General features: G+C 41.5%; 1 protein-coding gene across 5 annotated transcripts in view; it reads right to left on the reverse strand.

Moving 5' to 3' along the window:
* The window catches only part of FOXJ3 (forkhead box J3), a 125,478-nt gene extending 117,347 nt beyond the window's left edge, over positions 1-8,131 (reverse strand). For 3 of the 5 annotated variants that reach the window (XM_019737168.3, XM_019737166.3, XM_074334523.2), the window contains exon 1: positions 7,300-7,440. The gene's annotated coding sequence lies outside the window, so the exon portion shown is untranslated. Of the gene's footprint in view, positions 1-7,299; positions 7,441-7,894 lie in introns of those variants that run through there. The other 2 variants (XM_074334522.2, XM_019737167.3) reach the window with 2 other exon arrangements.
* Between the last annotated feature and the right edge of the window lie 15,078 nt (positions 8,132-23,209).

Consider the following 23,209-nt stretch of genomic DNA (forward strand, 5'->3'; position numbering starts at 1 on the left):
TCCCCTCGCCCCCTGAAATTTGTATGTTGAAATCCTAAACACCAAGGACGATGGTATTAGGAGACAGGGTCTTTGGGCAGGGCTTGGGTCATGGGGGCAGAGCCTTTATGAATGGGATTAGTGTCTTATACAAGAGGCTCCAGAAGGATTCCTTGCCCCTTCCACCATGTGAAGACAGTGAGAAGCCACTATCAAAGAACCAGGAAGGGGGCCCTAACCAGAAGATTGCCTTGATCTTTGACTTTCCAGCCTCCCAAACTGAGCAATGAATTTCTGTTGTTTATAAACTACCCAGTCTGTGGTATTTTGTTGTAGCAGCCCAAATGGACTAAGACAGCCAACATACCAAGTCTAGAGACTCTATCTACAAAGTCCCACTCAAGGGCTTTGCCCACCCCAAAATTGTTAGCAATCAATTCAGAAGGAAGTTCTCTAAAGCTACGTTCTAACAACAGTTCCAGTTATTGCATTCCGTAAGTTTGGGTCCATTACAGACTACTTCACCCACTGATGATGGGAAATAAGTCAGACAGGGCAGTGTTATAATTAATGTAAGTCTGATTTTACCAAAAGAAATTGCTTTAGATTTATGGTAAAATTCTTAGAACAACCAGAGTGGTTTAGTAATTAGAAACTAGGCTTATTAATGGTGTCAAAGTAAGAATTCTTATTGAATTGGTCCCAATTACCTTATATTTATATTTAGCCTATATTTCATCTTGTTACAGTACTGAAGTTTGAATTTCATTTGCTTTCTTTCAGTTTTGTCTTGATTCTATAGAAATAACCACTTTGAAAAACACTGCATTCTCAGGTTATCAGTTTTATGTCAAGTAGAATAGCAGCCGAAGGTACCAAACTACAAAAGGTTACTTAAAATAAGTAGAATGCCATTGTTATAAATATAAATACAACATCTGGTTCCATATAACAAAGCTATTTCCATATCTCAACAGATGGCCCACAGTAATAATGCTTTGCTGATCTGGTTATAACAAATTCTATTAAATCCAAAATCCTGTACAGCAGATGCCTTTTCCAATTTCAGTATAAGTCAATCTCTTTAACCAAAACACTGTGCTATGGTTCTTGTTATTTGTGTACTAAAATCCAGTTATGCCAATTAAGATGGTCAAATTTTTTGACAGTTGTTATAAAATGCCACTGGGGTGTTTGCTGAGTTTTGGGGTGGAGGAGGTAAAGAGTACCTCCATCTAGGACTGAAAGGCTAACTGTTCAAAATAGAAAACAAAAATTCAGTGAAAGGAAAGCTAAAGAGAGGTAAAGTGAGCTTTAGCTATCTCAAACCAAGGTTTCTGAATAGTGGCAATATGGAAAGCTCAGTAACTACTGTGTAACAAAGCCCACCGTGAAGAGCACTGAAAATAATGCAATTTCTGAATTGAGAAGCTATTAGCTGGGGGAAAAAAAGAAGTACCTGAACACCAACCTAAACAATACGTATCTCTATACATTGCATTATTAGGTTCCTATTTAAAAGAAATGTAGATACAATGCCAATTTTGCGGTTTGATTCCCCAACTATATTCAAAATCCCATCTTCACATTCTGGTCATGCCTTTACTTGAAATAGTACCCTCTTAATTTATAACACAGTAAACAGTACAGTGTCGTGATTAAGAGCCACTGAGTTCTGAAAATAGGCTGCAAGGTTCAAATCCTGACTCCTTCCATTCCTAGCTTATACCTTTCGGTAAGTTACTTAACTGCTCTGTGCTTGTTGGCCTCATCTGTAGAACTCTGATAATAAAAATCTATCTTTTAGAGTTGTTGTGAGGATTATACAATACATGTACTTAGAACATTTGGGGGCCCATAGTCAGGCCTCAGAAAATGGTAGCTGTTATCATCACTACCACTATCATCACCACGTGAATCCCCACTAAAGTTCTGGAAGAAAAGGCAGAAATGCTACGTGACCGATCTAAAATCACAGAGCAAACAAGTGACAGAGCCTGGTTAGAAAAATCTCTTCATTTTAACTCCTGAAGATTAAACATTAAAAATTACTGAATCCCTAAGTAATGGGATTTCCCAGCCCCTCTAATTCTCCAGGAATCACATAGGGATACTTTAAAGTTAGGATAGCAGCACAGAATTGTGGGAACAGCAATGCACATGGACTAAGAGACCTAAGGCGCTCCATCACTGACTTAAGGATGCAGTCTGGGGCAAGTCACCTCATCTAAACTTCAAACTGCTCATCTTAAAAAATAATTTACCTACATCACAGGGTTGTTGTGGGATCAAATTACACATCGTATGAAAAAGACATATGTAAATCATAAACACAATATATAAATGTTCAAGGGCTATGTCTTACTCATTTTATACCCCCAATGTAGCAGAATGCATTGCAGAGGTTGTAATCTAAAAGAAAAACCATGGGAAGGCTGGAGTAGGCAGGGTGAGAATTTAGATGAAAATAGGGAAGGGTTTTTAAAAGATTAAGAAACCCAAATGTCCATCAACACATGAATCAATAAAAAGTGGAATATTATTCAGCAAAAAAAGGCAATACTGATATATATTAGGTTGGTGCAAAAGTAATTGTGGTTTTTGCAATTTTTTTTAACCTTTTAAACTGCAATTACTTTTGCAGCAACCTAATACTACAAAATGGGTAACCTTTGAAACATTACACTAAGTAAAAGAAGCCACACACAAAAGACCACATACTGTATGATTCCATTTATATGAAATGTCCAGAACAGGCAAATCTATAGAGATGGTAAGTACATTAGTGGTTGCCTAGAACAGGGGGAAAGGAGGAAGGGGGACTGAGGAGTGACTGCTAATGGGTACAAACGTTCTTTTGGGGGATGATGAAATATATAAAGATAATTGTGGTGATGGCTGCACAACTTGGTAAATATACTAAAAACCACTGAATTGTATACTTTAAATGGGTGAGTTGTACAGTATATGAATTATATCAATAAAACTGTTTTTAAAGATTTCATTGGGGAAGGGGAACAGGACTTTATTGGGGAACAGTGTGTACTTCCAGGACCCCTACCCAAGTCGTTATCCTTTCAATCTTAGTTGTGGAGGGTACCGTTCAGCTTCAAGTTGCTGCCCTTTCAATCTTAGCTGAGGAGGGCGCAGCTCAGCTCCAGGTCCAGTTGCCATTGCTAGTTGCAGGGGGCGCAGCCCACCATCCCCTGCGGGATTTGAACTGGCAACCTTGTGGTTGAAAGCCCACTGGCCCATGTGGGAATCGAACCGGCAGCCTTTGGAGTCAGGAGCACAGAGCTCCGACCGCCTGAGCCACCAGGCCGACCCAATAAAACTTTTTAAAGATAAGTTTGAGAGAACCACTAAAGTATAAAAACCACTAGCTTTAAAACACAAGTTTTCTTTTTTAAAGAAAAAAGTCAGTTTTCTGACATTTGAGTAGCTCTGACATGTGCACAAGAATGAGACTGGAAGAAGCATTAGGAGAAAATACTACGAATTACCACACCAGACCATCATGTCTCTACAAATCCTTCTGTGGAAAATAAATCTGGTATTTACCATGTTTCCCTGAAAATAAGACTGGGTCTTTTATTAATTTTTGCTCCAAAAGACGCATTCATTAGGGCTTATGTTCAGGGAATGTCATCCTAAAAAATTATGCTAGGGCTTATTTTCTAGTTAGGTCTTATTTTTGGGGAAACACGGTATTCGTATGCTTCCTTTCAAAATTCTAAGTTTACAAATTACCTCTGGTTCGATAATCTTTTTATCATGACCACTGTTTCTGAACTTCAAGACTACATTTGATACTGTCAACCGCATTACCCTTCCTATCCTTGGTTTCTGTAACGCTGATGTTCTTCCTGGTTCTTCTGGGAACGCTTTACTCATTAGCCTATAATGTTGCCCAAAGTTCCAAACCTCAAAGCTTTCATCATCATAGTACTAACCTCCCAACATTCATCTATTCACATTTTTTACTATCATCTATAGCCCTGGTCAGTGCACAAGCTACCTTTCATCTCTATTCATCCTATAGTAATGCAGTACAGATACTTCTACTCGAGTCGATTCTTGATTATCTTTACTAAGGCTGGGAAGCAGTCAGGTGCCTCAACCAAAATAAGTAATTCCTATGTTATTCCTATATGGCTTCGCAACGTGGTATACATTTTTTTTTTCTTCTGAATAGATGTTTTTCTAATTGTTTTGCTTAGATTAATACTAAACTCTGCATTTCCAGAGTCAAACCAGCTAGGAGAGAAGGCTATCAGGAGTGGTGGGAGACTAGCCTGCTAGTGAAAAACTGAACACAATCTAATGTTGCCCATAACCAACCTTAGCTCATTTCCCTTCAGTGATACTTTCCTAATTTCCTTATTATCATCCATCCTCCCAGGATTCTAGGCTTTAATCTTTTAATGTTTTATTTGCTCTCTTCCCTTTGCCCACATTCAGTCATCACTGAGTTCAAATTAATCTTTACTCACATATATATCTTCTTATATATTCTTAGGACAGTATAATTTAATAATTAAATGCATAAACTCAAAGGCCATATTGCTGGATTCAAATTCTGGCTGGGTCAGCTGCTTACTCTCTGTTGGAGTTTGGGCAGGTTACTTAACCTTTCTGTAATTCAGTTTCTTCCTAGGAATAACAAGACCTTATCACAGAGATTTAATGAGTTTAATACCTGTAAAGAACTTAGGACAATGCCTGGCATACAGTAAGTACTCAATAAATGTAGGCTATTATTTTATTCCCATAATCCTCATACGTCAGACCCTCATCTTATTCCTAAAGGTCTCCAAGAGCTCTCTGGTCAGTTTCCCCACTCCAGGACATTCAGCTAATACTAAAACCTTCCTCAGAAACAATATGCATCATCTTACTCCCGTTCTTTAGAACCGACTGTGGTACCCCATCTACCCTTGATAGATCCTCCACCAATACCTGCTCACCAATCTAAACTCATTTAGTATTATTCACCAATACAGATTCTTCCTGCTGTCTGCTATCTGTTGTACATTGCCACTTCTGTCCTTGCAAATACTCCTTCACTCTCCCGGAACACATCTCTTCCCCCTTTGAAAATTTCTTTTTCAAATCTCACTTTGACTTTGGTTATATTTTTATTATCCCAGAAGTCTGATGTTGCTTGGTAATTACGAATGATGGACATTACGTGTTGTTTCTCCAACAGAAGTTTAAGCGTTTGAAGAGACCATATATTTTATTCCTCATGTATCTTCATACAGACTACTTCACACACAGCACAGTATTTTGCAGAAGTACACAAATGCTGACGGACTTACTAAAAAAATATGCCTCAGAATGCATCAGAACAACATTATTTTCCACTGCCCCACCCACACTTAACATGATGAAAGCAGATAGTATATTCTCCTATGTAAAATAAAAATATTTAAATACAGATTCTAACAACTGTACCAGATAAAAGGAAAAAAAGTATACTCAAAGAAAATGCACAATGCGATTAAAAAAAAAAGTGAGAATGCTGGCCATTTCAAAATCCAAAATGTGACTTCAAAATATTAAAAGACTTTATTTCACCCAAATTAATGAACAAAAACAAAGCAAAATAAACATGCCCTGACCTCATCCAAAAAATACCTAACAAAGGCATGAGAAGTCCCCAATATCTTCAGCAGCACACAAAACCAAGAACAAGATTCACTTCAACTCCAAGGGATACAAAAAGAAAAGAGAAATCCTCAGGTGTATCTTAAAAAGTGGGGGGAAAAAAAAAAAAATCAATCATATGTACATATGCTTCCCAAACAGAAAAATGGAGAGGGGTTACTATTTTTCCATAAATAACTGCAAAGGTCTAGGAGGAATAAAGGGCTACTCTCACTGCTACTGTGTGGCCTGTTCCCTGTTAAGAGAGCAATCTGTAGTCAGTCACAAAAGAGCCAAACACCGGAAGATGGAAACCTTAACCTGGAAGAGACATTAAGGAAACTACTCAAAATACATGTTTTAAAACCAGTTTCAAAAAAAAGCGCAATACTACTCAATAAACAGAGAGGGAAAGTGAAATAAAAGAGTTCCCACGAAATAAGTGACTCAGGAAAACTATTTAGTGCTGCCTTGCAAGTGAAGAGCTATGCATATAATATTTCCACGACTGACACGCACGCTTGTTTCACTGGAAAACAAAGTAGGAGAGAAAAATTAAGTAAATGTCAGGTATCAGAAAAGACAAAAAAGATGCCCACCAATCTCTCACTCGCTGGCCAGCCCAATTTAGCTCATTCAGGAATCCAACCAGGAACGAGAGAGGCGTGGACCGCACAACACAGAAAAGAAAATCCTTCGCCAACCATACACACAGAAAGTAGAAAGGAGAAGTGAAAACTATACACCTCAATGCCTCAGCAGCTGGAGCTCATTCTCTCTTTAGGATTAAGCAGTAAAGAACAAGAACAGCTAAAGGGAGAGGAGAAAAGATGTCAATTAAACTCAGCCTTGTTATGTCCCCTGCTGGTCTCAATTTCAGAGTATAACTTGATTCTTCCAGCTAACCAACAGTCGGCCCCAGCAAAGAAAACTGACCCTAACACCTTTCACACCACCAGAAGGAAATCACAGAGAAAAAACCACCCCGTTAACCTCCCTCCTCACCAGCTGCAAAAATGGAGGGGGGGAGGGAACACCCTACCACGTGGGCAGGATGCAACACACACTGGACAGACAGCAACACGTCCGCATGGAACGGCTGCCTCTGCCCGAATGCCGGCAAAGGACACGGACAGGATGGGTGGGAACTCAGGCCCCTCGCACGGACCTCCTCACCCCAAAGGGCACCCCCGAGGCGGGAAGTACTGTCCGCCTCGCCCGCCGAAAAGCACCCCCAAGCTTGAAGGGAAGAAGCTGCATCAAGCCGGGGTAGGGGACTAGCCCAGGCCAGGGGGCAGGTCACGGAGAAACTGAGACGACCGAGGTCCTCGGACTCGGCGCCCCCAGGAACCATGTCTGGCTCCCCCTGGCCCCGCCTGGGGGAGGGGCGGGAGGCGCGGAGGCGCAGAGCCGCCGCTTCCCGGCTGAGGGGCAGCAGCAGCTGAGAAGCGCCGCGGGGGAGGGAGGGACCCAGCCCTCGCCGCCCTCCAGGCCCCAGCTCCAGCCCGGGCCCCCTGCCTCGCCCGCCGCCCGCCCGTGTGCGCGGCCGCGGCTGAGAGAAGGGAGAGGGCGTCTCGCGGAGGGCAGCCCCTGCCTCCGTCCCGAGAGATGCCCCAGCCCCGCCTCCTTGCCCGCCGCCCCGGCACGGCAGCCCGGGCAGCAGGCACTCACCTCAGGCTGCGCAGGCCGGGACGGCCCGGCCGAGCCCCCGGCCGCTGCGTGCGTCTCCGCCCCCCGGGAAAGGTCCCAACGGCGCCTGGTACGAACGGCTGAGGCCCCGAGCAGCGCCCAGAGCGGCGGCGGCAGCGGGAGCAGCCAACATCCGGGGCCGCGCACCCGGAACTACTTCCCGACCCGCTCCCCCTCCCGCCCCTGCCACCACCCCCGCCTCCGCCTCCCGCAACGTCGCAGCGCCACCGGCACGGCGTCGGCGGCGTCACGGCGTGTCGACGGCGTCACGGCTCCTCCGCGGTCAAGGAGGTGACGATGTGCGAGAGATCCCTCCGCTGGGACAAGTAGTGCCCTGGGACCGCCCGAGCTCTGCCTCTGCCCCGCGGATGTCATCGAGCGGTCGGCGTCTCCGAGCGACTTGGGGTCTTGCGCCTCAGACTGGCGACTGGGGGGGAGTCGGGGCGGCGGAGGCGGCGCTGTAGTGGAGCATAGCAGGACCTGCGGCATTGGACGCTGCCCATGGGCTCCAGGAGCCCGATGCTCTGGGGAATGGAACCCTAGGATCTTTCCACCCGCACCAACCCTGCCACCTCACCTTAACGACAGGCAGCTTAGCCTCTCCGGGAAACCGGACCCCTTTTCCCACTTGGCACACCGCGGATTCCACAGGCACCTTGGAGCTTCAAGACACCCTTCCTTTCAGAACTTTACAAGTCCTGGGTTCCAGACCCATCTCTGCCGAGGCCTTTTCCGTCCCTAGCCTTAATTTCCTTCTCCTGAAAACAAAGGAGGTGGAACTCTGAAGGCTAAAGTAGCCGCCCAGATTGTGGCCCTTGCTCTCAACAGGTGGAGCCTTTAGAAGGATAGTTCAGGCGACTTGTGAACTTTGGAATTTACTTCTACGTCAATCTTGACTGATTTTTTCCCTAAACTATTAGCACTGCTAATCTGCCCTGTGACTTCACACTTAATTACCTTCAGACGCATTTGCTGTTGCTTCATTCCCATTAGTCACGCATATAGCAGCAAGCACTCATTTGAACTCAGGGTAGGTGTTCAGTATTTGGATGCTCGGATATTTGTTCTAGGAAGACTGGATGGTAGGAAAAGGAGGGGCCTGAGTGAATTAGCCCTGGAAACCTTTTTTTGATGTAGTCTCATGGGGGTCAGATAAAGACCTCCTGTAGTTAAAACGCAGAGTACAAACACCTGCCATTCACCAAGCATTTCTCGGCCCTGGGGATTCAAGTTACTCCTATATTCCTTTTCTATGTAAGACTAGCAAGATTCTGAATATAAGATGATTCATTCACTCATTCATCCAACAAGTATTTGCCAATCACTACTAAGGTTGTCTGACACTACGTTAGTGCTTGGGATGTGTCAGTGGACAGAAGTGGGCGAGGGTGTAGTGAAATACCCTTCCCTCGGAGCTACCGTGTTTCCCCGAAAATAGGACCTAGCTGGACACTCAGCTCTAATGCGTCTTTTGGAGCAAAAATTAATAGAAGACCTGGTCTTATTTTACTAGAAGACCGGGTCTTTAATATAATATAAGACCGGGTCTTATATTAATTTTTGCTCCAAAAGACACATTAGAGCTGATTGTCCAGCTAGGTCTTATTTTCGGGGAAACAGTATTATCTAGTACGGGGAGAAAGATGATTAACATAATAAAGTTATTTGGTAGGATATAGGTGTGGAGTACTATGGGGAAAACAGATCAGGGGGTATGAAGAAAACTGGAGAAAGGAGGGAGTGGGATTTTTTTTTTTAACATCTACCATTTATTCATCAATAATAAGTTAATTTGTTCAACAAATACTTTAGCCGAATCATGTGTTATGTGCTGGGGCTTCAGCAGAGAATAAGCCTAAGTTCTAACCTGGTGAACTCCCCATCTAGTGGAGACCACATGCCAAGTGCTTTCACCAAGTCCCTGAGATAGGAGTCCCCTGTTCATCTTTACAGCTGATGAAGTTAAGGCTCAGAAGAGTTAAATATAAATTTGAATCAGAATTCAATCCCAGTATCTTCCAAGTCAAATTCCCTTTTCAGTTTCACCTCAGCTGAGATCTCATATTTTTGTTTCATTATGTCTCATCTCATGCATTAATCTAGATGAGTGTCCTTAGGCCTGCACTGGGGCAAAAGGAAGGGAGAAATAAAACATTTAGAGGAGAAGGGGGTATGTGGAGCAAAGTAATAAAAGATAGCAAAGAAAATTTAGTGGAATAAAAATGAAGGTAGATTCAATTCCAGTTTTACAGAATGGGATTTTAAATAGAGCCATCAGGAAGACACCAATTCAAAAGGTGACTTTCATGAAAAACTCTGAAAAAGGTGAGAGAGTGAGCCATGCCATTGTCTGGGAAAGAGTGTTTCAGGCAGAAGGAACAGCTAGTGGAAAGGCCCTGAGGCAAACACATTCCTGGAAGTATTAGAAATAGTAAGGAGGCCAGGACAACTAACAAGGTAAGTAAATGAGAGAGGAGTAAGGAGATAAGGTCAGAGTGGAGCAATTGTAAAGATCTTGGCTAAAATGGAGACACAGGGCTTTTAAGAGAGTAGTGATATGATCTGATTAATGCTTTCAGTAAATCACTCTGGCTACTGTGCCAAGAGGAGACAGTGGTGGAAGCCAGGGACTCCAGCATCCAAGTGCAGGACGATGGCTTGGACCAGGCTGATCGCAGTGAGTTGGATAAATAAGATACAATCTCTGTATTTTAAGAACTCACAGTCAAATGGGAAGCAAATAGATTAGATAATTACAGTACACTCTGATAAAGGAAACAGTATCCTGAAGAAGAATCTACCCTTGCCAGCTTTCCTAAGTGTAGAAGATCCCTCTTTACCAAGTTGTCAAGGGAATTGGAAGTTGCTGGTTCTTTGTTGGGTCGTTGGGCAGAGATGTAATAACAGTTAACACTCATCTTCTCAGCCCTTCTGGTCTCAAAGCCCACCATCAGGTGAGTGGCGATATAGGCAGAAGAATTCTAAAAAAAAAAAAAACAGTCTGGGGCTGGCCTGGTGGATCCATGCTCCTGACCCCAAAGGCTGCCGGTTCGATTCCCACATGGGCCAGTGGGCTCTCAACCACAAGGTTGCCAGTTCAACTCCTTGAGTCCCGCAAGGGATGGTGGGCAGGACCCCCTGCAACTAAGATTGAACACAGCACCTTGAGCTGCCGCTGAGCTCCCAGATGGCACAGTTGGTTGGAGCGCGTCCTCTCAACCACAAGTTTGCCGGTTCGACTCCCGCAAGGGATGGTGGGCTGCGCCCCCTGCAACTAGCAATGGCAACTGGACCTGGAGCTGAGCTGCACCCTCCACAACTAAGACTGAAAGGACAACTTGAAGCTGAATGGCACCCTCCACAACTAAGATTGAAAGAACAACTTGACTTGGGGAAAAAAATCCTAGAAGTACACACTCTTCCCCAATAAAGTCCTGTTCCCCTTCCCCAATAAAATCTTAAAAACAAAAACAAAACAAACAAACAAAAACAGTCTGTGTCATGTATTGAAGGAGATGGGCAAAGCCGAGATTATCCCTGTTTGTCAGAGGAAGAAACTAAAACTGATAATCACCAGGCTTTAACCTGAGACAGATCAAGGTCATCAAATTCCTAAACCAGGGAATCAGCCAGATGATGGAGTAAAAAAATAGAAAGACTCATGTTCGGGCTTAGCTCCAAATCTGGAGATTTGGGGCTCCCATTTATCACCATCTCTTACAAACCATGGGCAGCTCCTCAACCTTCACCTGTTTGGGATTCCAAGGTGCTTTTTTAATGAATGTGCTTGTTCCACCTGGGGGATAGGACCAAGGAAAGAACAGGGCTGGATAGCTGCCAGAGTGGGGGTGGGGGTGGGGGAATCAGAAGAGTTTGGGAAGGAAAGAAGCATGAGCCCCAGAATGTCAAAGAATGGAGGAGCACCCCTCCTACTCCCGAAAAAAAAGTTATAAAGGCCATAGCAGCAGAAGGGGATTCTGGGACAGGGTGGGAGGAAAAGCTTAAAGCCCAGGTTGGGAAGGCAGACCTGTGTTCAATCTGATGTTCCATAGTTTTACTTCCTGTGTGCCTACATCAAGTTATATAGTTTCTCTTAATCTCTGTTTCCTCGCCTATTAAATGGGAAAAATAATCATAGCTACCTGGCAAAAGAGATCATGCACAGGCTGCCGTAAAATTAAGGCCTCCAAAGACAGTTATTATTTCATACAAGATCGAATGTCAGCACAGTAAAGAATAGTTCACAGTCTTGGGAGTGGGCTGGGAGGGAGAGTACGAGGCAGGAGAGCTCTCAAAGAGGAGATGGTGTCTAACTCGGGACAGATCCTTAAGAGAAATAGATTGCTCAAAGCAATAAGATAGATTTTATTGTTTTGTGTTGTTTGCAATCTCTTGCCAGCCTCATCTGGATTATAAATTCCCTGAATGAAACACTGCCCCAAGCTGGACTGCAACAACCCTACAAAAAACTTGATTAGGCATTGGAGGATCCTCAACAGCTGGGTGTTCAACACTTCACGTGACCCACAGCCACTTAGACAAACGAGGATATACCTGATCCTTTATTTATTGTAAGAGGAAAGCAGAAAATGAGAAATGAATTTTAAATGAGCCAATACCCACAAGAGGTAGAGAAACAAACATGAGAGAGCGCCTCCTAGCCCTGGGGAGCCTTCCAGATTCCCTGGATATCTTCATGTAATACTTCATATTTCATGTATTAGATTTTTTTTTTTTTTTAGTCTATACAGAGGCCACTAGGTAGCTCTCAGCACCACAAACTGCTATTTAATAAAAACACTTGGGTGTTGGGTGTTGGTCACTATGCATACTTAAACAGCATTCAATAATCATCTAGGCATTGGGCTAAATACTACGGAGTCCAAAGGGAATAAATTCTCTACCTACAACGGGCTCCTAAGCTTCTGTAGAAGCAGACGTGTAAACAATTAATCTCAACGCAATTTGGTGAAGATTCGTGCCTGTGCCATGGGAACAGAGAAGAAGCAAAGTTTAACTCTTGTCAGATTTGATAGGGATTAGGGCACCAAAGAAAGCTTCATCCTTAAAGGTAAGGTTAAGGCTAAGTCTGAATAAATGACTAGGAGTTTGCCATGTAAAGACAGAAGCAAGGCTGGGAGTAGAGAAAGAAAATCTGGGGTAGAGAAGAATACCTTGTACGAAGTCAAAGTGGTTGGGTGGATTAAAAAAAAAGTAAAGGCCATGGAAATTACACTCTTATAAGTAGTCATTAAACACTAGTGACTGATGGGAATAACTAACTCATAAAGTTAGACCAAATCGCTCTATGTAAACCATTCATAAATTGAGTTTCTGCTCTCTAGGAGCCTGGTGTTAGCTTCAGATTTTATTAGTGCAGCAAAGTGTGATCCTTCCCAAACAGTCTACTGCTTAATCATTCTCAGTAGGAAGAAGTAGCTCAGAATAGTTCTTCCCAGTAGAAGGCAGTAGCCTAATTTTTTCCCCCTAGTTCTGGCAGTGAATTTGCATTAGTGCACTCATGCCACTGGCCTCCCCCATCTCCCCACTCCCATCCCTCTACCTTGAAACTACCTGGCTCAAACCTTGGCTTACCTCCACTCTCAGAATCAACGGAGCTAATTAAAAGCATAATGAAAGATACAAGGGCACCAAGACAGCTGAACAAACATTAACAAATGCGTAGATTAAATAAAGTATTTACGTTATGTGCAAGCAATGGTGCAGATGAAACTTGGGTGGTGCTAGGAAGAGTGAGTCAGAGGATATTCAAACAGAGTGAGATCAGAGGAAATCTCTCTTCCAGTTCATATCTTTTGGAATGAGAGAATGAAAGGAACCATCAGGAAGAGCAACCAAGGTTTGCAGCCCAAAGGAGCCTGAAACTCTAGGTACAAACATGATAGTTAAGAAACTTGTTGATTTCAAGCTGTGAAGTTATTGACCTACCTTGTGCCCAATGAGCTAAATAAGAACCACCAAGAAGCCCCAATGTACGGAGAGAGTGGTGAGGAGTGGCTAATATTTATCAAGTGGTCGTCGTGTAATTGGGAACATGATAGACCCTTTGTATACATTTTCCTTTAATCCTTAGAGCAAAACTACAAGGTGGTCTTTCCCATTTTAAAGAAGAGGAAACAGACACTCAGTAGTTTGAGAGTGGTAGAGTCAGGCTTTAAACCCAGAACTGTCTGGCTCTAAGCTCACCTTCCAAGACCCACTAACCCATCAGTTACATTTATATGAAAACTGTAACCTACTAGGTGTTAGCCACTGTAAGAGGGTGTGTTTACACCCAAGTACCACTTCAGGAAACCGTTTAAATCTTGTTAGAGACACAGCTGAGGTTGGACCCCCCCACACACAAAGTCCAAAAGAATTCTCTGCATTGTTTTCTATAGATACAAACAGTCCAAGTAGTCTTTGCTGCATGAGGGGGCAGGTGGCAGAAAATCTGTTTGTTTTGCAACCAAAAAAAGGGTCAAGAGACCCTGTGGTAGACCATGTTATTGCTCCCAAACATTTACTATGCCTCTCAGGGGCAGACTGTACTTCCCCACTCCATTGACAGCAGGCGTGGTTACGTGACTTACATTAGCCAATGAAATGTGAATGGCCCTACGAGCCACTTGAAGGTGGAAGCTTTAAGAGTCAGTGTGCTTCACTACGTTTTCCTTTCCGACTGCCCTGATGACCAGCAATGTTCAAGATAGAAGCTAATCCATCTGTTTTGGTCCCAGAGTGAAGACATTGTGCAGCAAAGCCACAGCTGACCTGGGAAGGACACATAGCATAAGTGAAAAACAACTACATTTATTTGCTGATTGGGAGTTGCTAAGGTAGTGTAACAAAGCCTATCCTGACTAATGCAGACCTTTTCTGAATTCACTTCCTTTGGTGATCCCTATTTCTGGTGTCACCCTCAGGTGAAAGAGGTTGTTTGGGAAGTATGAGAAGATGTGGGAAATGAGATGATTGGTGTAATGTAGTGAAAGGCTTTAAAATATAGAGTATGAAACTCAGTCCTGATCTGTGGGTTCCGACAAGCCTTTGTAAGATAGGTACCATGGCCCATGTCATGTCCCACAGGAAATTACAAAGAAGGTTAAAACACAGTCCCTGTTCTTGAGGCAAAGGCCATCCTCATTTATTTTTAACCTAACACCCTACTGGGAGCCTGGCAGCCACTAGGCACTTAATACATTTTTATAAATTTTTGTTAAACTAATGCTATGGAATGATCTGGAACCATAACTCAGGTCTCCTAACACCCCACAAAGGCTTTTCCTATATTGTGTTGTATTGCCCACTTGGGGCAAGGGATCTTGGAAGAGAAGGTTATAGTAATATTATTAGCTGATTTTTCCAAAATACTTTACAATTTACATGTACTTCATTTATTTGCTATACCATAAAAATGAAAACCATCTGGAACATCAGGACCTGCAGGCTATTGTAGGCATTCAATAAAGGCACACAAACCTCCCTGAGGAAGTTATAGTGTAACCTTGAAGAAGAAGAGCCCAGGGGACTTGGCAATGAGAACTCTAGCTTGAAATGCACTGTGGATCAAAGTTTTTACTGGGACCCAATTAAGAGAGTATGCCGGTGAAGGTTCAACTCCGACAAACTAAGGTGCAGGAGTCTAAGGCTGAACACTTGCCAGGCATCTCCAAAGAGCACAGGGCAGTATTTGAACGAACTTCCATGGAACGTCCTTGCTTCAAAATTAAAGAAAGTCCCAAAAATGAAGTAGGACTGTCCAAATCTGTGGCTCAGTCCTTGGAAACCAGGAAGAGATTCAATCTGTTATTACTACTATTCACTTAAAAAGTTAAAGTACAGCCAATACAACATGCATCTAATTCTGAAGTATAACAATGTTGGGCATAATTAGAATATTCTAAGGACTAACACAAAGCAGAGGAATGAAAAGTTATCCAGTAAATCTACTAGGTTAACCAAGCTGAATAACGTGTGCAAAAAGATTTTTTTTCCCCCCGGGAGATTATTTTGGGGTTTCTTTTGGTAAAATTAATTAATTAATTAATTAAAATAACAGAAATCCTTGCAACTGAAATATTTAAGAAGAACTGACATGATGTCTAGGAGTTGCTTTGAAATACTACAGGAAAAAATGTGTAGGAGGTCTATGAAACAAGACTGGCAAAATGTTGATGTCCATGGAATTCAGAGGAGGGAGCAATGGCTTCTGTCAGGAACAGGGAGTAGAAAAGGGAAGTCATATTTTACCTTACTAAATCCCCATAATCATCCTAAAAGTTGAGATCATTGTCCCGTTTTACAGGTAAAGAAACCTGAGGTCACATTGTTAGTAGAGACTTGAACCTCAGTCCTATGACTTTGAACTCCTTCCTTTTGCTAATACCCTACACTGATTGTCTAAATATGTTTCCTCCAATTCTGTTTTTTTTATATATTCAAATCAATTTATATAGCTGCGATGTTTTTGTTGTGGTTTTTTTTTTCAATTATGGTTGTCAGATTCTGATATTGTAATGGAAATGGGGAAGAATTGTTTTTGTATATCATGGTAACTCATTTGCAATCCCTGTATCTTCTACTTTTCCTTATAGGTTGTCATCGCCATTTTTGAGCAACTATTTTGAATACTTTCTGACTCATGCCGTTGTTTTAATTTCGCTTAATCTGAATTCATGATCCACCTATGGCTTGCTCCCACTATTCAGAATTTGGAATGTTTCTTTTTACAATGATTCTGAAAGCAAGAGATGCCAGATGGCCTGCGGGCATGGGCACGCACACAGAACCCCAAAGCTTATTGTTTAAGTACCTAAGTATAGTTTTTCCTTTTTTAACCATTTAGCAGTTCATTCACGGCCTACTATACCCACTTCCCTTATCCAATCTCTTTTTCTGCCATGTTAAGTATTATCTAAGTTTCACCTTTCTAGGGGCCTTTTTGTTCCTTGCTACCATGAACTATATGTCCTTGTGCCTATAAATTGCATCTGGATTTGATCTGTTTCTGAAATGAAATTTGCCAGAAATGCTGATGAGATGGTTATCCATTCATTCAGTAAACAATTACTAAATGCTAACTCTAGGTTGAGTGCTGTGCTCAGGGTTTGGAGTACAAAGATAAAAGTAGTAGCTAGGGGTCCGTACAGCATAATAGTGATTAAGAGAGTACGTGCTAGTAATTAGTGAGGGGATAGTGATAAGTGAGCAGAGTACGGCCCCCATTGCCTGGGGTTAAATCCCAGCCCTGCCACTCACCAACTCAATGAGTTTAGTTGGGCAAGTTGCTTACTCTCTCTGAGCCTCAATTTTCTCATCTGTAAATGGAGATAATAATCGTACCTACCGCATAAGTATGTTCTGAGTTAACTGAAAACAAGGCACATGTAGAGGGCTTAACGTGGTACTTAGCACATAAGAGGTGCTATGAATGTGAGCTCTTCCTGTTCCCCTGTGTTCAGAAAGAAAGGACAGTGGAGGAAGGAATCGGGTCTGATTGGGGAATGGATGTTTCAAGGAAGAGTTAGCAAACACAGAAACATTTGAGCTCACCCTTGGAGGAATTCAAGTTTGTTGGGGCAAGATAGGCAGGAGAGTGATTCCAAGGGTAAAGGCCTGCCCCCATTGCTCAAGGCAGGACATATATTTGGAGGGCTCCTCCGTCTCCTGAGCTCCGCAGGGGTTGGTGGGGGCTGGATCAGATGAGACCTGTTTGGCAACTGTCTCACACTTCAACTCCTCCTTCCACCCATTCCTCTTCATTCATTCCGCGACTGGGACTGATCACGAAAGCACAGCTCTCTACATCTCTAGAAAACCTCTTGCCCACAAACTCCTTCTCAGGCTCTGTGTTTTCAAGGAATCTATAACCTACAACATCATGAATGCTACTACTTGATATTTGAAATAGAAAAACATCTTTTATGTATGCAATGTAGAAACCTCATAATGGAGGACTAGTTAGGGGAAATACATATTAATTTATTCATTAAACTGTCACAATGCATTTGTCCAACACTGTACTAAGGAATATGCTGTATTTCCTTACACGTAAGCGTCTTTATTGTGTGAGCAGTCTTGGATAAATGCACTTAAAGATTCTTAATCTTTTTCAAACTGTTTCCTATGAAAAATTTCAAACAGATATGCAAATAGACAAATGATACAATAAGCTCCCATTGTAGCTATCATCCAGTCCCAACCATTATCAAGTACTAGCCAATCTTATTCCATCTCAATTCTTATCCTTGTCCTCACATTGCTTCTTCGGTGTTATTTTGAAGCAAATTCCAGACATCACACATCATTCCATGCACACATATTTTAAAACTATTTCTCCAAAAGACAAGAACTCTTATTTTAACAAAACATACCATTACCTTATCTAAAGATGAATGAGCATTTCTGAAGTCACTGGTATTGATCTATTGGTGACCTATCTTGTGTTTAAATTTTCGAGTCACCTTATGAAATTTTTAAATATTTGTTTGTTTCAATCAAGGCTCAAATAACATCACACATGGAAATTGGATGACATGTCCCTTAATATTTTTTAATTTGTAAGTTCCTGCTCTGATCTTTTTTCTTTTTTTTTTTTTGCAAAGTGTTTGTTGAAGAAACTACATTATTTTTCCTGTAGTATTTCCCACAAAATGGATCTTGCTGATTGCTTCCCTGTGGTGGTTTTTAACATGTGCTCTGCTTTCTGTGTTTCCTATTAATCAGTAGTTGGGTCTAGAGACTGAATCAGATTCATGTGTGATTTTTTCTTTTTTTGGCACAACTACTTTATTAGTAGTATGTTCTTCCATCAAGGAAGTCCCAAATATCTGGTCATCTAGTCTCTCATTTTTCCTAATTAAATACTTTTAAAAATATGTCCTCCCAAGAAGTTACAATCCGCATAACTTGATTGCAAGTTAAGAATTGCAGCTGACGGAGAGCACTGGAGATTTTGCTCCCAGCATACGTCATCAGTTTGGCTCAAATAAACTCTTATAAAAATTGGGGGAAAAAAAGAATTCTAGCTGATGTATAGTTGGGCCACCACAGGACAACTACTCTTTAAGGATCCCGAAGGTTAAATCTAGTCCAACTGTTATTGTATCTGTCATCATTATCTTATTCGTTAAGCATTACTAAGTGCTAATCATGGCATCGGGACTGGGCTGGGCACCATGTTATAATAATCAGGATTATTGGTTGAATCTCTGTTATAGACCAGCTACTTTGTTTAGGTTATGGGTTATCAGCACAGCAACCCCGACCCCACAGTGCAAGTTTTATTATGCCATTTTATGAAAGAAAAAGAAATCTCAAGAAGATAAAATGACTTTTCTAAGGCCACACAATTGGCAAATGGCAGAAGCAGAGGTGGAATGGAAATAAAGATCTGTCTGGCTCCCAAGAGTCTGCTTTTTTCCACAAGCCCCAAGTCTTTTGAAATCACAACTGAATTATAAGAATGATCCTTACCTGCAATATGATTATATCTATATAGGAGAAAGAGATAAATTACTAAAACAATTAAAGACTGTCAGATAAGAAAACACTATATAGAACATGAATGATGAAAACGTGTGCATTTTCCAATCGGTGATTACTATAAATGAACAGAAAGAAGGAGGGGGGACATCGATATTGATTGAAGTTCCTGGGGGAGGTTTCATCAAGCAATGCAGAAATTATTGCAAATATAAAAGCTTTATCAATGAGCAAAGGGTCCTTTGCACAAGCATCCTCTCCCTTGGGATCCATGTCACACTGACACAAAGATTTCGTCACCATGGCAACTGGTCATTGGACCAATGAAATAATCAGTTGTCATGGTAACATCATCTCCATCTTACTCCCACCAGGCACTTGTTCCAAATCATCACATCCTCCAACAACCTCATGCCACCTCAGTGCTCCTTTCTTCTTTCCCCTAGTCACCCTGTTATACGCAGCCACCTATGTCTGAGCCCCTAAATTTATGACTAGAAGTACATATGAAACTACTGAAGCCAGAGCAAAGGAAAGTGAGTTTGTAGTATAGAGCTTTACTACAGACAGGGAGAAAGCCTCTAAAATGTAAGAGCTGAATGAGCCAGATCATTGAAGAAAGAGAGTATGGGATATTTTCCCGCCATCTCCCCACCCACATTTCCCTAAGTAAAATTCCTCTGGATTTTGAAACATTGCACGATCCTGATTCTCCTGTCTCTGTCTATTCTTTCATTGGCTCCTTTTCTTCCTTCTGTTTCCTAAAGGCAGATGTCTCTCAAGGCCCCACCCTTTGTGTCTGCTCTTTCTCCAAACTGCACTGTCCAATACAACAGTCACTAGCCACATGATGGTTATAGAGCCTTTGAAATTAATTATAGATGTGCTGAACTGAGATGTTCTGTAAGCATGAAATGCACACCAGTTTTTAAAGACTTCATACCAAAAAAATGTAAAAATCTCATTAATCTATAGTGATTACATGTTGAAATGATAATAATTTGGATATGCTGAACACAATAAAATATGTTATTAAAATTTCATTTCAGCTGTTTCTTTTTTATGTTTTTAACGTGGTTACTGAAAATTTTAAATTGCAAATGTGGCTTACAATCATGCCTTTTGTTGTATTTCTACTGGACAGCACTGCTCTCAACTTTCTCCCTAAAGCTGCCTCACCCAGACCCTAGGTGTCAACTATCTCCTCTTTGAAATGATCCTAGGATTTCAAATCCCAACCTCTTTTCTGGGATCCAAACCCACCTTTCCAGTGGCCTCTGGCCCTTTCATAACCACCAGCTCCTCAGCTCAGCACAATCAAAGCCATGAGCTTTCCCTCAAAATCTATTCTTCCTCCTGATTTGCTTTATTAACCTTTTGTATCACTTTCTTATTGCTGCTGTGACAAATTACCACAAATGTGGTGGCTTAAAGCAACACAAAATTTATTATCTTACAGTCCTACAGGTCAGAAGTATGAAATGTGTCCCACTGGGCTAAAATCAAGGGGTCCCAGGGCTGCACGCCTCTGGAGGCTCTAGGAGAGAATACGTTTCCTCACTTTTTCCAGCTCCTAGAGGCTGCCAGCATTCTTTGGCTCAGGGCCCCTTCCATCTTCAAAGCCAACAATGACTGGTCAAGTCTTTCTCATGTTGCATCACTCTGGCAGCGACTCTCCTGCTTCCCTCTTTTATTTCTAAGGACCTCTGTGATTGGACCCATCGGGATGGTCTCACCATTTTAAGGTCAGCTGATTAGCAACTTTATTTCCATCTTCCATCTTAATTCTTCCTTGCCATGTAATATAATATACTCACAGGTTCCAGGGATTTGGGTGAGGATACCTCATCTGAATGCACTGAGCAGACAGGGAGAATCTGTGAGCAAGGCAAACAAAAAAAAGAAATGCTAATCAGAGCAGATCAGAGTACAGTTCTCATTGCTTTCAAGGTGATTGCTGACAGATAGGGAACAGTTAAAGGAGTTGGCTGGTACGGACAACAAGGGTTTAACATCTTTCATAGTTCACTGCAGAATCTACTCTTGTAAGTCTCCTTTCCTGATCAGTCCTTTCCCCCAGTTATACCTTCCCTCCATCTTAGTTTTGTACTTCCTTGGACATCTGTCTTATTCTTTTTGTATCATGTTTATGTACATAAACACTTGGTCTCAACCTCTCTACTAGATTGGAAAATATTGTTTGAACAGGAATTATTTGCTTCACCTTTGTGACCATGAAGCCTAACACGGTACTTAATATAGAGTAGATTCTCAATAACTATTTCTAGAGTTTAGTTGAATGGAGACAACTCATGTTGTGTATGCTTTGTCACCACAGCCACTGACTTCATTAAACAGTGAACACTTTCTTAATGGACTTCCACTTAACTGATACTGTCCATTCTGTCTTAAAAGAACTATTACCTTGTAGGTAATGGGCTACTGTGCACTTGAGTTTTATGCTCATCCAGTTTCAGATGTATTTTATTTCATAACCTATTGAAGACAGGTATACTTGATTTAAAATTATATTATGTAATTTAAAGTTACATAAAGCAATATAATATGAATGTCAAAAGAGGGAGAATTGTTTCTACAAAGACTAAGTTGATTATCCTGGAAATGCAAGAATGTACAGCATCCTAAAATCTACTGACGTCGTACATCACTTGACCAGATTAAAGAAGAAAAACTGATCATTTCAATAAATGCAACAAGGCATCAACAACGTTTAACACTCATTCATGATTTTTAAAAATCTTTAAAACTGGGATGAGAAGGCCACTTCCTTATTTACAGATAATGTGATTGATTACACACAAAATCTCGAGATAATCCACAAAGTGGAGTCTAATAAAACTAATAAGGGAGTTTAGCAAGTTTGCTGTATTCAAGATCAATATGAAAGAATCAGTAGCCTTTCAACATCAGTAAATAATTAGAACTTGTAATAAGAACAAAATCCCATTCACAAAGTGACAAAAATAACAAGATTCCTAGGAATCAATCTGACAAAAAATGTGCAAGATCAATATGAAGAAAATTACAAAACTGTGAAATATACAGAAAGAGAGAGAGCGAGCGAGAGAGACCTGAATAAATGGAGAGATCTACCAGGTTCATGAATTGGAAGATTCAATATCATAAATATGTAAAATTTTCCCAAGTTAGTTCATAAATTCAATATAATTCTAAATAAAATCCAAATATGACTGTGGAACTAAACAGATTGATATTAAAATTCATATAAAAGAGGAAAAGGATAATTTTGAAGATGTAAAACAGAAAAGAAAGACTGTCCCACCAGATATCAATTTATTTTAAAGTTATAAAATTTAAGGTGGTATGACATTGGCTCAGGGATAGACAAATTGGTGAATGGAACAGAAAAGGGACCGCAGAAAGAGGTCCATGAAGATACGCAAACTTGATATATTCAAAGGTGGCATTACAAATGTGTGGGGGGATGGAAATGAGAAAATTGGTTGTAAAGGATCCAAATAACACATCTGGACCCACCCACCCCTGGAAGTCCCAGTCTCTACTGACATTTCTTCATCTCCTAACACTTCTAGTTGTCTCAGTCTCATCACAGAGTGAGAGCCTGGCTTTGGTGTGGCTTCCATTGCTCCCAATACAGCAGAAGACACATGGCTCCAGTGTCCAGGTCCCACCCTACCAGACTCACGGAGGATATGGCTCTTCCATCACTGTCAGGCTCGGAAAAAGCACCAAGCATCATATAACAAACAGCGCTGGAAATTGGTTTGCCCACTGGCTACGTAGAGAAAATGTGGGACTCCACCCAGAAGTGAATTAACTTTGAGTGGAGCAAACATCAACCAAGAATAAGGAGAAGAACAGGGGAGCCAGCAGATGCATTGTTCACCCTTCCTCCTCTCTCTGAGACTGTTCTGAGGTGTGGCGCTTCCAAGAACCTGTCAGGAAGACAGCCTGGATGACTAAGGCTACATTTCCTTGGGAAGCTGTGGCTAGCTTCATAACGTATCAACTTGCTTTTGCTTTTTTTTCTTCCATGCCTCACTTCCCTTATCACTAACTCTTGCTGCCTTGGGAATGCCCCTGTCAATATCTTAGCATGTAGGTGATGTCTCAGGCTCTGTTTTCCAGAGAACCTGAGGTAAAACAGTTATATATACAGAAAAAAAAGAAAGCTAGGTCCCTACCCCCACATAATACCAAAAACCATACCTAAGTGGAATAAAGACCTAAATACAAAAAATAAAGCTATAAAACATTTTGAAGAGAATGTTAGGAGAAACTTTCTTTCAGAATAAGCAAATATTTCTTAAAACCCAAAAGCATAAACCATGATAGAAAATATGATAAATGTGATTACCTATAATTTAAAAACATTTATTCAACAAAAGATGACATGAATAAA

This window comes from Rhinolophus sinicus, chromosome 14 (assembly GCF_057876585.1).
Source record: "Rhinolophus sinicus isolate RSI-liver-muscle chromosome 14, RSI-T2T, whole genome shotgun sequence".
In the NCBI taxonomy this organism is placed as follows: domain Eukaryota; kingdom Metazoa; phylum Chordata; class Mammalia; order Chiroptera; family Rhinolophidae; genus Rhinolophus; species Rhinolophus sinicus.